Genomic DNA, 13,961 nt, shown 5'->3' with positions numbered 1-13,961 from the left:
GAACCGGCGATACACCCGCCCAATGTCCACAGTCTGGGCTGGACCCTGTTTGGGAGGTCGGCCCATGCACCGCAGTGCCGGAAACTCGACCATTTGTGCCACGTCCACATGGGCTGGTTTGAGTCGGTCCACCGTGGAAACCACTTCTCTCCCCCCAACATCCAGCACGAACGTGGACCCCTTGTTCCTAAGCACTGGAAATGGCCCCTCATAGGGCCGTTGCAGCGGAGGCCGATGCCCGCCCCTTTGTACAAACACAAACTTACAGTTCTGCAGGTCTTTGGGTACGCAGGTCGGGTACTGCCCATGCTGCGAAGTGGGTACGGGGGCCAAGTTGCCGAGCCGCTCGCGTAGTCTGCCCAGGACTGCTGCGGGTTCTTCATCGTGCCCCCTTGGGGCTGGTATGAACTCCCTGGGGATGACCAGGGGTGCGCCGTACACCAACTCGGCCGACAAGGTGTGCAGATCATCTTTGGGCGCCGTGCGGATGCCGAGTAGGACCCAGGGAAGCTCGTCCGCGCAGTTAGCTCCTCGCAGGCGTTTGCCAAGGCTTCTTTCATTTTAATGAAAGCAGCGGCGGACTCCTCGTCCCAGGTAACGTGCTTGCCCGGACCCGACATCAGGGCGAACAGGGGGCGCATGATTCGGGCAGCTGAAGGGAGGAAGCAGTGGTAGAAATTGTCCATACCCGCGAATTCCTGAAGGCCTTTGATTGTGGTGGGTCGGGGAAAATGGCGGACTGTGTCTACCTTAGCGGGCAGAGGGGTTGCCCCGTCTTTAGTAATCCTGTGGCCCAGGAAGTCGATGGTGTCGAGCCCGAACAGGCATTTGACCGGGTTGGTTGTTAGACCGTATTCACTCAATCGGGCGTAGAATTGATGGAGGTGGGACAGATGCTCCTGACGACTACTGCTGGCTATGAGGATGTCGTCCAAATAGATGAACGCCAAGTCCAGGTCCCGTCCCACCGCGTCCATTAACCGCTGGAACGTCTGTGCGGCATTCTTCAGGCCGAACAGCATGCGGAGGAACTCGAAAAGGCCGAACGGGGTGATGAGTGCCATTTTGGGGACATCGTCCGGATGCATTGGGATTTGATGGTATCCCCGGACGAGGTCAACCTTGGAGAAGATCCATGTGCCGTGCAGGTTTGCTGCAAAATCCTGAATGTGCGGTACAGGGTAGCGGTCCGGTGTTGTAGCTTCGTTCAACCTGCGATAGTCGCCGCACGGTCTCCAGCCTCCCGTCGCTTTGGGCACCATGTGCAGGGGGGAGGCCCATGGGTTGTCGGACCTCCGTATGATGCCCAATTCCTCCATCCTCTGGAACTCCTCCTTCGCCAGTCGGAGCTTGTCCGGGGGAAGCCGCCGAGCACGGGCATGGAGGGGTGGTCCCTGGGTCGGGATGTGGTGCTGTACGCCGTGTCGGGGCATGGCTGCCGTGAACTGCGGCACCAGGACCAATGGGAAATCTGCCAGGATTCTGGTGTAGTCGTTGTCAGACAGCGTGATGGAGCCGAGGTGAGGGGCTGGCAACTGGGCTGCACCCAGGGAGAACGTCTGAAAGGTCTCGGTGTGGACCAGTCTCTTCCTGGGCAGGTCGCCCAGTAGGCTGTGAGCCCGCAAAAAATCCGCACCCAGAAGCAGTTGGGCTACGGCGGCCAGTGTGAAGTGCCACGTGAACTAGCTGGAGCCGAACTGTAGCTGCACCTGACGGGTGCCATAGGTCCTTACTGTGCTGCCGTTCACGGCCCGCAGGGGGGGACCCAGTGTCCTGCTGCGGGTGTCATAACTCGTCGGAGGTAAAACGCTGATCTTGGCACCGGTGTCGACCAAAAACCGGCGTCCCGACCTTCTGTCCCACACATACAGGAGACTATTCTGATGGCCAGCCACCGTAGCCATCAGCGTTTCCCAGGAACTTGCAGGGCGGGCTACAGTGGCAGGCATCTGCACCCCACCGCAGGTGGTAGAAGCACCATTGTTCGTTGGGCTCCCCACCCCTGCCCCTGGGGTTGGCGGGCTCTGTGGCCAGGCTGGGTCTGGTTTGCTGCTGGGAGCATGGCCTGGTGATCTGTGCGACGGACACCCCACTCACTTTCTTGGCGTTCCACAGCAAGTCCGCCCGGGCTGCCACCTTCCGGGGGTCGCTGAAATCCGCGTCGGACAGCAGCAGGCGTATGTCCTCGGACAGCTGCTCCAGGAATGCCTGCTCAAACATGAGGGAGGGCTTGTGTCCTCCGGCCAGAGACAACATCTCATTCATTAAAGCCGATGGAGGTCTGTCCCCTAAACCATCCAGGTGCAGTAAACGGGCAGCCGCTCGCGACGTGAGAGTCCAAAAGTCCTTATGAGCAGGGCTTTGAATTCCGTGTACTTGCCGTCTGCTGGGGGAGACTGTATGAACTCCTCAACCTGGGCCGCTGTGTCCTGGTCGAGGGAGCTCACCACGTAGTAGTAACGTGTGTCCTCTGAGGTTATCTGCCGAACGTGGAATTGGGCTTCTGCTTGCTGGAACCAGAGGTGAGGTCGCAGCACCCAGAAGCTTGGCAGTTTCAATGAAACTGCATGAACAGATGCGGCGTCGTTCGTCTCCAGTCCAAATATCGTTTGGACTGTCGGGGTCACCAATTGTAGCGGTGTGCTACACGCAGCACTAAAATAATGACACAGAGTTGGTAAACTGCAGTTAAAGAAGATTTTATTCGAACTTCGCGGCTTCGCTTTAAAGCCTCCCTGATCCCGCCCTCCCCGGGTGCGGGTGCTGTAGGAGGCTCGTATTCACAGTCCTGTCCTGCGTGCAGATGCTGTAGTGGGCACGTACTCACAGTCCCGCGCGAGCTTTTCCCTTTGTTGGTGAAGCAGACCTGGCACCTTTTTGGGACGGCCTTTATGCCGGCACGCTGGCTATTTGTGAGCTGGTTCGAGTGCGCTAGGAAGTGGGTCGCCACAATATCTTTGAAAGAATAGCCACAAAAAGAAATGCCTTGATTGCACCTTGAAAGTTATCAATCATGTACTGACAACCTTTTCCCTCCCAACTTTGAATCCAGCAGCAGTATTATTAGCATTTTTTATTTAAAATATTGACAAGAAAACCCTTTAAGTCGAAAATAAAATCATTTACAAATTCAAATAATTAAAGAGGGGATTTTGATCTCACTATGGTGTGTGGATCCTCCTGGCATGTGAGCAAAGACACAATTTGTTAATATTTGTTAAAAAAATTCCTCCTATACAAGGACTAAAATATGTATATAAACCAGGAAGAAGATCAATAGACTTTTATCCTTTTAACAGGTAACAAAAAAAGCCAAAAACTTGAAGATGCTTTGACAACCTTCTAAAGCAACAGTCATATGAAATGCATGATCCCATCTGAAACATGGACTGCATAACATGTTTTTTTATTATAAATCTTACATATTATTAATATAAGGGAAACCATATTCATAATAGAGTACTGCTGGCTTCAGTCCACTCGAGCACTGCCTTCAACTCTTTCCAGTACAGAACATATAAATTTAATCAAGTTTCTAACTTGTATTCATTCTCACCTGGTTTTGCCATCAGAAAATTGTCTCAGACAACACTGTCCTCATCAACTCTAGAGAACTCCCATCTGTTACTACAGAACTCAGTTCCCTTATCCCGTACTACTCGCTTCTACCTCCCACTCAAGATCCACAAACCTGACCGTTCAAGTAGGCCTACTATCTGTGCCTGCTCCTGCCCCACTGACCTCATATTCTCATACCTCAACTCCATTCTATTCCTCATGATTCAGCCCCTTCCTTCATACATCCACAGCTTTTCTCATGTTCTCGATCTCCTCAGTAACCAAGTTCCCTGGCCCTGACCACCTCATTTTCACAATGGATGTCCAGGCACTGTACACTTTGTTCCCCCATCAAGAAGGCCAAAAGTTCTCCACTTCGTTCTCAATAAAAGAACCAACCAGTTACCCCTCCATGACCACTCCCTCTGTCCAGCAAAACTGGTTCTCACCCTCAACAATTTTTACTTCAACTCCAGCTATGCCTATCTCTTCACTGGCTTGTCAAACAGTGCATGTCCCAAGCTTTCCCTGGCAATGATCCCCAACTCTTTCTCCACTATTGACAACTGCATTGGTGCTGCTTCATGCACCCATGCTGAGCTTGTCAATTTCACCAACTTTGCTTCTAACTTCCACCCTGCCCTTAAATTCACTTGGTTCAGTTCTGCAGTGGATAGAGGGGAACAGGTGAATGTTGTATACTTGGATTTCTAGAAGGCGTTCGATAAGATGCCGCACAAGAGTCTTATAAATAAGATATGGATGCATGGAGTCAGAGGAAGTGTATTGGCATGGATAGTGGATTGGTTATAGAACCATAGAACATTATAGCACAGAAACAGGCCCTTCAGCCCTTCTTGGCTGTGCCAAATCATTTCTCTGCCTAGTCCCACTGACCTGCACCTGGACCATATCCCTCCATACCCCTCTCATCCATTAACCTGTCCAAGTTTTTCTTAGATGTTAAAAGTGAGCCTGCAGTTACCACTTGATCTGGCAGCTCATTCCCACCACTCTCTGTGTGAAGAACCCCCCCCCCCCATGTTCCCTTTAAATGTTTCCCCTTTTACCCTTAACCCATGACCTCTGGTTTTTTTCTCCCCTAGCCTCAGTGGTAAAAGCCTGCTTGCATTCACTCTATCTATACCCATCATAATTTTATATACCTCTATCAAGTCTCCTCTCATTCTTCTACATGCCAGGGAATAAAGTCCTAACCTATTCAACCTTTCTCTGTAACTCAGTTACTCAAGTCCCAGCAACATCCTTGTAAAACTTCTCTGCCATCTTTCAACCTTGTTAATATCCTTCCTGTAATTTGGTGACCAAAACTGCACACAATACTCCAAATTTGGCCTCACCAATGCCTTATACAAACTCACCATAAAATTCCAACTTATACTCAATACTTTAATTTATAAATGTCAATGTACCAAAATCTCTCTGTATGACCCTATCTACCTATGGCGCCACTTTTAGGGAATTACATATCTGTATTCCCTGATCCCTCTGTTCTACTGCTGTCCTCAGTGTCCTACCACTTACCTTGTATGTTCCACCTTGGTTTGTCCTTCCAACGTGAAATACCTCACACTTGTCTGCATTAAACTCCATCAGCCATTTTTCAGCCCATTTTTCCAGTTGGTCCAGATCCCTCTGCAGGCTTTGAAAACCTTCCTCACTGTCCACTACACCTCCAATCTTTGTATCATCAGCAAATTTGCTGATCCAGTTTACCACATTATCATCCAGATCATTGATTTAGATGACAATGGACCCAGCACTGATCACAGTGGTACACCATTAGTCACAGGCCTCCACTCAGAGAAGCAATCCTCCACTACCACTCTCTGACTTCTCCCATTGAGCCAATGTCTAATCCAATTTACTACCTCACCATGGATACCTAGCAACTGAATCTTACTGAAGTCCATGTAGACAACATCCACTCCCTTCCCTTCATCCACTTTCCTGGTAATCTCCTTGAAAAATTCTAATAGTTTGGTTAAACATGACCTACCACACACAAAGCCATGTTGACTCTCCTGTCTATCCAAATACTTGGAGATCCTATCTTTTAGTACTCCTTCCAATAATTTACCTACTTCTGACATCAAACTTACTGGCCTATAATTTCCCGGTTAACCAATAGAAGGCAGAGAGTTGGCATAAATGGGTGCTTCTACGGTTGGCTGTCAGTGGTGAGTGAGATGCTGCAACTGTTTACCATTTACATTGATGATTTAGAAGAGGGGACTGAGTGTAGTGTAACAAAAGTTGCTGATGACACTAAACTGGGTGGGAAAACAAATTGTATAGAAAATGTGGAGAATCTGCAGAGGGACATAGATAGGTTAAGTGAGCGGGCCCAGGTCTGGCAGATGGAATACAATGTTGGTAAATGCGAGATCATCCACTTTGGAAGGAATAATAGAAGAGCAGATTATTATTTAAATGGTGAAATATTGCAGCATGCTGTTGTGCAGAGGGACTTGGGAATGTTTGTTCATGAATCGCAGAAAGTTGGCTTGCAGGTACAACAGGTTATTAAGACGGCAAATGGAATGTTGGCCTTCATTGCTAGAAGCATTGAATTCAAGAGCAGGGAGGTCATGCTGCAGCTATACAGAGTACCGGTGAGACCACACTTGGGAGTACTGTGTGCAGTTCTGACTCCATACTTGATTTTTGGAGTCAGTGCAGAGGAGGTTTATCAGGTTGTTTCCAGGGATGAAGGGGTTAACCTATGAGGAGAGATTGAGTCACCTGGGACTATACTCTCTGGAGTTCAGAAGAATGAGAGGGGATCTTTTAGAAACACATAAAATTTTGAAAAGGATAAATAAGATAGAAGTAGAAAAGTTGTTTCCATCGGTAGGTGAGACAACTTGGGGACATTGCCTCAAGATTCAGGGGAGAAGATTTAGGATGGAGAAGAGGAGAAACTGTTTTTCCCAGAGAGTGGTGAATCTGTGGAGTTCTCTGCCCAGGGAAGCAGTTGAGGCTTCCTCACTAAATATATTTAAGAATCAGTTAGACTGGTTTTTACATAGTTAAGAGAATTAAGGGTTATGGGGAAAAGGCAGTTAGATGGAGCTGAGTTTACAGACAGATCAGCCATGATATTGAATGGCATGGCAGGCTCGATGGGCCAGATGGCCTACTCCTGCTCCTATTTCTTATGTTCTGACAGCTCCCTCCCCCTTCTAGGTCTCCCTGTCTCCATTTCTGGAGACAAAACTACTAATTGCCATGGTTATCTCGACTATACCTCTTGTCACCCTGTCTCCTGTAAAGAAAAGTTCCTTTGACTCCACCGCACCTGCTTCCAGGATACAATTTTCCTTTCCAGGACATCAGAGACGTCTGCCTTCTTCAAAGAACGGGACTTCCCTTTCTCCACCATTGATGATGCCCTCACCTGCATCTCCTCCATTTCCCGAACATCCATAATTACTACACCTTCTTGCCACCTTAACAGTGATAAAGTTCCTCTTGTCCTTACCTACCAACCCATAAGCTGCATCTTCTGAATCTAATGCATCCAATACATTGTCCACAACTTCTGAAAGGAACCTACCAAACATATCTTTACCTTCCTTCCCCCACCACTTTACAAAGAGATCACTCCCTCTGTGATTCCCTTGTCCATTTGTCCCTACCTGGCACTTATCCCTGCACGATGCCAAAGTGCTGCACCTGCCCATACACCTCCCTCCTTACCTCCACTCAAGGCCCCCAACAGTCCTCCCAGGTGAGGCAACATTTCATGTGCAAATCTGCTGGGGCCATCTATTGCGTCCAGTGCTCTTGATGCAACCTCTTCTACATTAGCGAGACCTATTGTAAATTGAGGTACCGCTTTGTTGAGCGCCTCCACTCCATCTGCAAAAAGTGGAACTTCCCAGTGGCCAAATTCCAATGCGTTGGTCCATGGCCTCCTCTTGTGCCAAGATGAGGCCATCCTCAGGGTGGAGAAGCCACACCTTATATTCTGACTGGATAGCCTCCAATCTGATAGCATGAATATCAATTTCTCCTTCCAATTAAAAAAATCACCCCCCCCTTCTATTCACCACTCTGGCCTCTTACCCACCTATCTCATCCTCCTGCATCCCTTGCTCCTGCCCTTTCCCCCGACAGTCCACTCGCCTCTCACATCAGATTTTACTTATCACCTGAATTCCTTGAGCATTTTTTCTTTTTTTTAAATTAATTTTTGAGTTTTTACGATGCAACAAAACAATAAAAAGGACTTATACAGTGCAAAACAAACATATTAAAGTACAATTCATATTAAGCAAAACACCCATAGTAGAATTATATAAAGTTAGTTACCACCCCACCCTTCCACTGCCCAACTCCAAGCCAACTTAATGATATATAAAAATGTTAATCAGACCTATATCACCACGGAGCTGTATTTATAAAACCTCCAGCGTTTTGTGTGTTTCGCTGCTTATTCCTTTCCTTTTCTCCTTTTCAGTTGCTATGGGATATTGACTTAACAATAGGAAAAACAAAGAAATCTATACATCTCACACTATAAGCCATATTTCCATATTTGGAAAATCAAAGCCATTACATTTGGATCTTGCCACTGTTACGGATTCAGCAACAATAAATATATAAGTGAGGCAGGGTTTTTTTAATAACAAATAAAACATTTATTAAACACTGAAAAACAAACCCCCGAAAGTAAACAAACCACTAATGTAACCGGAATTCAGCTGCTGTGCGGCAGCTTAAACAGTTCTTAAAGGAATAAAGCGAAAACAGTTCTTAAAGCGATGTTGCAAAAACAGTTCTTCAAAGTAGTACTGCAAATGTTCAAAATGCTTACAGTCTATTAAAGGAGAGACTTTTTAGACGATTTAAATTCTCTTTCACGTCGTGTTGCTGCAGTTCCCAGTCGAACTATACTTTTCCCGGAGAATTTATGAAGATGAAAATGAAATGGCTTAAAGGCTCTGACCTTTCCTTTAAAAACTGTACCCAACCCTTTCTGCTATTATTCGTAGGGGTTACCAGGGGACAGCCAACGAATTCCTTCCAAATGAGGATCAAACAAGGTCGAACCCGTTTCACCGTCGAAATCGACTTTCCTTGATCTTTTAGCTCCTGAACTCCGATCTTCACTCTCCACTGATTTTTAACTGACAGTATTATAAAGAAACTGCCGGCAAAGACCTTTTAAACTTTAGACATTAAATAAAACTCCACCTTTCAACCAAACTGCGTCATAATATTGGACCACACAGTGGCATGGAGTCAAAATGTCAAATCCAGCCACGAACTGCCCCTCCTCACAGAGAGGGGTCCTCCTTTTATACTCTGTAAAAAAACTTGTCACATGACCTCTACTGGTGGGAAAATGACGTCACTCCACCATCACAAGACCACTACCTTAAGTCCAGTATAACTTCAACACCACTGTCATGTGACAAGTACAAGATACCCATGAGTACGTAACACCTCCCTCCAAAAAATTTTTTTGGTCTGTCAACAAAATTTTAACAATTATTTACAAGGAAGAAAAACAAATGTATAAATTTTATAACATACACAGTATACATAGTATCGTCATATAACATCTTACAACTTACAATACAGTAGGAGTGTTACAATTGTAAAAAAAAAACCACTCCAAAAAATTACATTGTACATTCAACATGAGATAGACAATCAGCAACCACATTATCTTTACCTTTAATGTGAGTTATCACAATATCCTACTCTCGTAACATCAAATTCCAATTTAATAACCTTCTGTTTTTGTTTTTCATCTTACTCAGAATCACTAACGGATTATGATCAGTGTAAACAATAAGTGGTTTTTGAGTTGTACCAACATATACGTCAAAATGTTCTAAAGCTAAAACAAGAGATAACAATTCCTTCTCTATTGTCGAATAGTTTCTTTGATGCTTATTAAATTTCTTAGAAAAGTAAGCTACTGGATGATCAACCTCATCACCCTCATTCCTTTGCATTAATACTGCTCCTGCAGCCTCATCACTAGCATCCACAGCCAATGAAAAAGGTTTTTCAAAGTCAGGTGCCTTAAGCACAGGTTATTGAAATATCATAGTTTTCAATTTTTCAAAAGCTTCTTGACAAGGCACTGTCCACACAAACTTCTCATTCTTCTGCAAAAGGTTAGTGAATGGAAGGGCAATATTAGCAAAATTCTTACAAAATTTTCGATAATATCCTACCATTCCCAAGAATCTTCTGAGAGTTCCCCCCCCCCCGCCCCGTTGGAGTGAGAATCTCTAAAATTGCCTGAACAGGAGCTACCTTATCTTGACCCACAACATAACCAAGGTAAGTCACAGTGGCATGTCCGAATTCACTCTTAGCTAAATTAATAGTTAAGTTAGCTTTTGAAAGCCTTTCAAACAATTTCTCCACCGCAATAATGTGTGCATCCCAAGTATAATTTCCTGTCACTAAATCATCAATATGAGCATCTGTATCTTTCAATCCCTGAATCACAGAGTTAATCATTCTCTGGAAAGTACCTGGGCATTCTTCATCCCAAATGGAAGAACATTATATTCATGTAGCCCAGATGGAGTTACACATGCAGAAATCTCTCTACCTCTGTCCGTTAGTGGAACACACCAATACCCTTTCAATAAATCAATCTTTGTAAGGAACTTTGCTTTTCCAACTTTATCTACACAATCATCTGCTCTAGGAATTAGATATGCATCTGTTTTCGTTACAGCATTCACCTTCCTATAGTCCGTACAAAACCTAATACTACCATCTGGTTTTGGCACTATAACACAGGGTGAACTCCAATTCGAGTTAGAAGGTCTAATAATATTATTCTCTAACATATATTTAATTTCTTTTTCAGCAAGTTCACATTTTTCTGTGTTCATCCTATATGGGTGTTGTTTAATAGGTTTGGCATCTCCAACATCTACATCATGTGGAGATATAGTAGTCCTTCTCAGAACATCTGGAAACAAATCCTTATATTTAAAAATTAATTTCTTCATCTGCTGTTTCTGCTCTGGCTGTAAATATGCTAGTTTCTCATCAATATTTTCCAGAATGGTTGAATTTGGTAACCTGACAGAAACAATGTTGGATTTAGAATGAAATTCAAATGAATCATCTATCATGTTCCTAGTTAAATCAAATTCATTATCATTAACCACAACAGTCACAGTATCAGATTGTTTCTCATAATATGGTTTTATCATATTTATATGGCAAAGTTGTGTTAGCCTTCTACGATCTGGAGTTTTTATCACATAATCCACATCATTGATTTTAGACACAATTTCATAAGGACCATGAAATCTAGCTTGTAAAGGATTTGTTTGCACTGGGAAAAGAACCAGCACCTTATCTCCAGGCTTAAACATCCTCATCCTAGCTTCTTTATCGTACCAAGTTTTCATTTTCTCCTGAGCCAATTTTAAATTTTTCTTGACTAAGCTACAAGCTTTATGTAACCTATCCTTAAATTTCAAAACATAGTCCAACAAATTAGTGTGTACTTCCTTACTAATCCACTGTTCTTTTAATAAAGCTAAAGTTCCTTTAACTCTATGCCCAAATACAAGTTCAAATGGACTGAAACCTAAAGATTCTTGTACCAATTCCCTTACTGCAAATAAAAGTAAGTTTATACTCTCAACCCAATCACTTTCATTTTCCACACAATATGTCCTAATCATATTCTTGAGGGTAGAATGAAACCTCTCCAAGGCACCTTGTGATTCTGGATGGTATGCAGACCAAGTGATTTGCTTAGCTCCCAATTTATAAACTATCTGTTGAAACAATCCAGACATAAAATTACTGCCTTCATCAGTTTGTATTTCCTTAGGTAATCCAAAATAAGTAAAGAATTTTATAAGTGCCTTTGTCAATTCTTTATAAAGAATTTTATAAGAGCTGTTATATTCCCAAGTGGTACTGCCTGTGGAAACCTAGATGAAGTACACATGATAGTCAACAAGTACTGATAACCAGTTTTTGTCTTTGGTAATGGACCTACACAATCTATAATAACTTTAGAAAACGGTTCACCAAATGCTGGAATAGGTTGTAATGGAGCCACTGGTGTAACTTGATTTGGTTTACCCACAATTTGACAAGTATGATACGTTTTACAAAACATTGCCACATCTTTTCTTAGACCAAGCCAGTAAAAATGTTTTAAAATCTTGTCCACAGTTTTCCTTACCCCTTGATGTCCACCTAAGGGCACACTATGAGCTAAAGTCAAAATCTCATTTCGATAAACTTTCGGGACAACTACCTGGTAAACAACATTCCAATCCTCACTTGTAGGAATTGTAGGCGATCTCCACTTCCATCTCCACTTGATGACAACACTTCTTTTTCCAAGTAATATCCTACTAGCACCTTCTCAATTTCACTATCTGGTAGAGCTTGTTCTCTTAATTTATAATCTCACGGTCTCTATTCTGCTCTGTTATCATCTCCTTCCGAGACAGAGATAAATCTTCATAGTCAGACTTACTCCAAGAATCTTGTTCAAACAATGAAGGTAAGAAAGTCTCTGACACATCCTCAAAACTCGAATCCTGAGTTGAACAGTCATGAGTAACAATCTCATTCTGCGCATCAATCTTTTTAGCCATAACTCTAGTCACAACACAGGAAGAATCTGTGTTAGAATTCATCTCTGGTTCCTCTGACTCCATTGTCAAATGCACTTCAGGAAAAACTTGTCCACCTGCCAAGTCTTTACCTAACAATAAAGAAATATCCTTCACAGGTAAGCTAGGCTTGTAATCCTACTTCAACAAATCCTGTAACTAACCCTGACTTTAAATTTACTTTATGCAAATGTGCAGGCATAAAAACACCCCCAACACCTCATATATAACTTACCTCACCAGTATCAGACTCTTCATTAAACTTCAATACACTGTCTAACATCAGTGATTGAGAAGCCCCAGTATCCCTAAGGATTTTTATTGGCACCGGAGTAGATCCTTCTTTCAAGGATATGAACCCTTCAGTTATAAAATGATCAGATCCCTTTTTAACTTGGTCAGACTCTAACAAAACCTCATTTGTGTTTATCGAACCCTGTAATTTTACAGGTTTTCTGGGATTGCTTCCTTCTCTTTCTTTTTCTTACAATAGTTACAAATAAGAGCAAACTGTCTTCACAGGTTTTCCTTCCTTCTTACCTTTCTCATTAACTTCTGATTTAATTTCTGATTTACCTTGAGTCTCTGTGTTATTTTTCCTCTTAAAAATTCTGCCCTGAGGAAATTTATTCTTATGGATTAAAACATACTCATCAGCTAATCTAACAGAGTCCTGCAATGTATCAGTATCCCTCTCATTTAAGTAGGTCCTTACTTCAACAGGGATGCTTCTTTTAAATTCCTCCATTAAAATCAGCTCTTTCAATGTATTATAGTCCCCAATTACATTTTTAGAGGAAAACCATCTCTCAAAACACACAGCTTTATCATAGGCAAATTCCACATAAGTTTTTTCCACAGACTTCTTCAAACTTCTGAATCTTTCTCTATACACTTCTGGGACCAATTTGTATGCTTTCAAAATCTGCTGTTTCACATTATCATAATTAAGTGCTTGCGCAGCAGTTATAGCTGTATAAACTTGTTGTGCTTTGCCTTTAATTACACTTTGTAACACCACTGATCTTTCGGCCACTCTGAAACCTGAGCAATTGTTTCAAAATGTTGGAAATATCTTTCCACTTCTGTTTCACTAAATGGAGGGACCAATTTAATTTCTTGACTAACAACAAATGGTTTTCTAGAACCAGCAGACTGATTCTCAGACCTTAATTCCGCCAACGTATATTCAAATTCCCTTTTTTTTTAATCAGCTTCTAACCTACAACGCTCCAATTCTGCTTTATTTTGTTCCAACTTCATTTGTTCGATTTGCAACTGCATCTCTAGATTACTTATTGGAAACGACTTTAAAATCGATTAATCAAAATCACCCAAATCTACATAGTGTGACGCGATTTTTCTCTGTATTAGAGCCTTCGATGTAGACTTCGAAATACCTTTAAGTTCCAATCTACTAGCTATCTCAGACACCTCAGATTTTTTCACCTTCGTTAACAACTCCGTGTCTGGCAAAGCCAGAAACTCATCAATATTCATTGTTGCCAAATACCACTCACAGGCCAATCAAACAAAAGAATCGAGTATTCCCTTTTCCAAAACACCGATTCAATATTTAACAAGCATTTAAACTCAAAATTGGTTGATCCTGGACGAGCCCCCATATTTATGTTACGGATTCAGCAACAATAAATATATAAGTGAGGCAGGGTTTTTTTAAAATAACAAATAAAACATTTATTAAACACTGAAAAACAAAACCCTGAAAGTAAACAAACCACTAACGTAACT

At 43.1% G+C, this 13,961-nt stretch overlaps 1 pseudogene; it reads right to left on the bottom strand.

Moving 5' to 3' along the window:
• The window catches only part of LOC132403379 (protein phosphatase Slingshot homolog 1-like), a 40,688-nt pseudogene extending 26,979 nt beyond the window's left edge, over window positions 1-13,709 (bottom strand).
• Window positions 13,710-13,961: the final 252 nt, after the last annotated feature.

This window comes from Hypanus sabinus, chromosome 13, assembly GCF_030144855.1.
Source record: "Hypanus sabinus isolate sHypSab1 chromosome 13, sHypSab1.hap1, whole genome shotgun sequence".
Lineage (NCBI taxonomy): Eukaryota > Metazoa > Chordata > Chondrichthyes > Myliobatiformes > Dasyatidae > Hypanus > Hypanus sabinus.
This window is presented reverse-complemented; position numbering and strand designations above follow the sequence as displayed.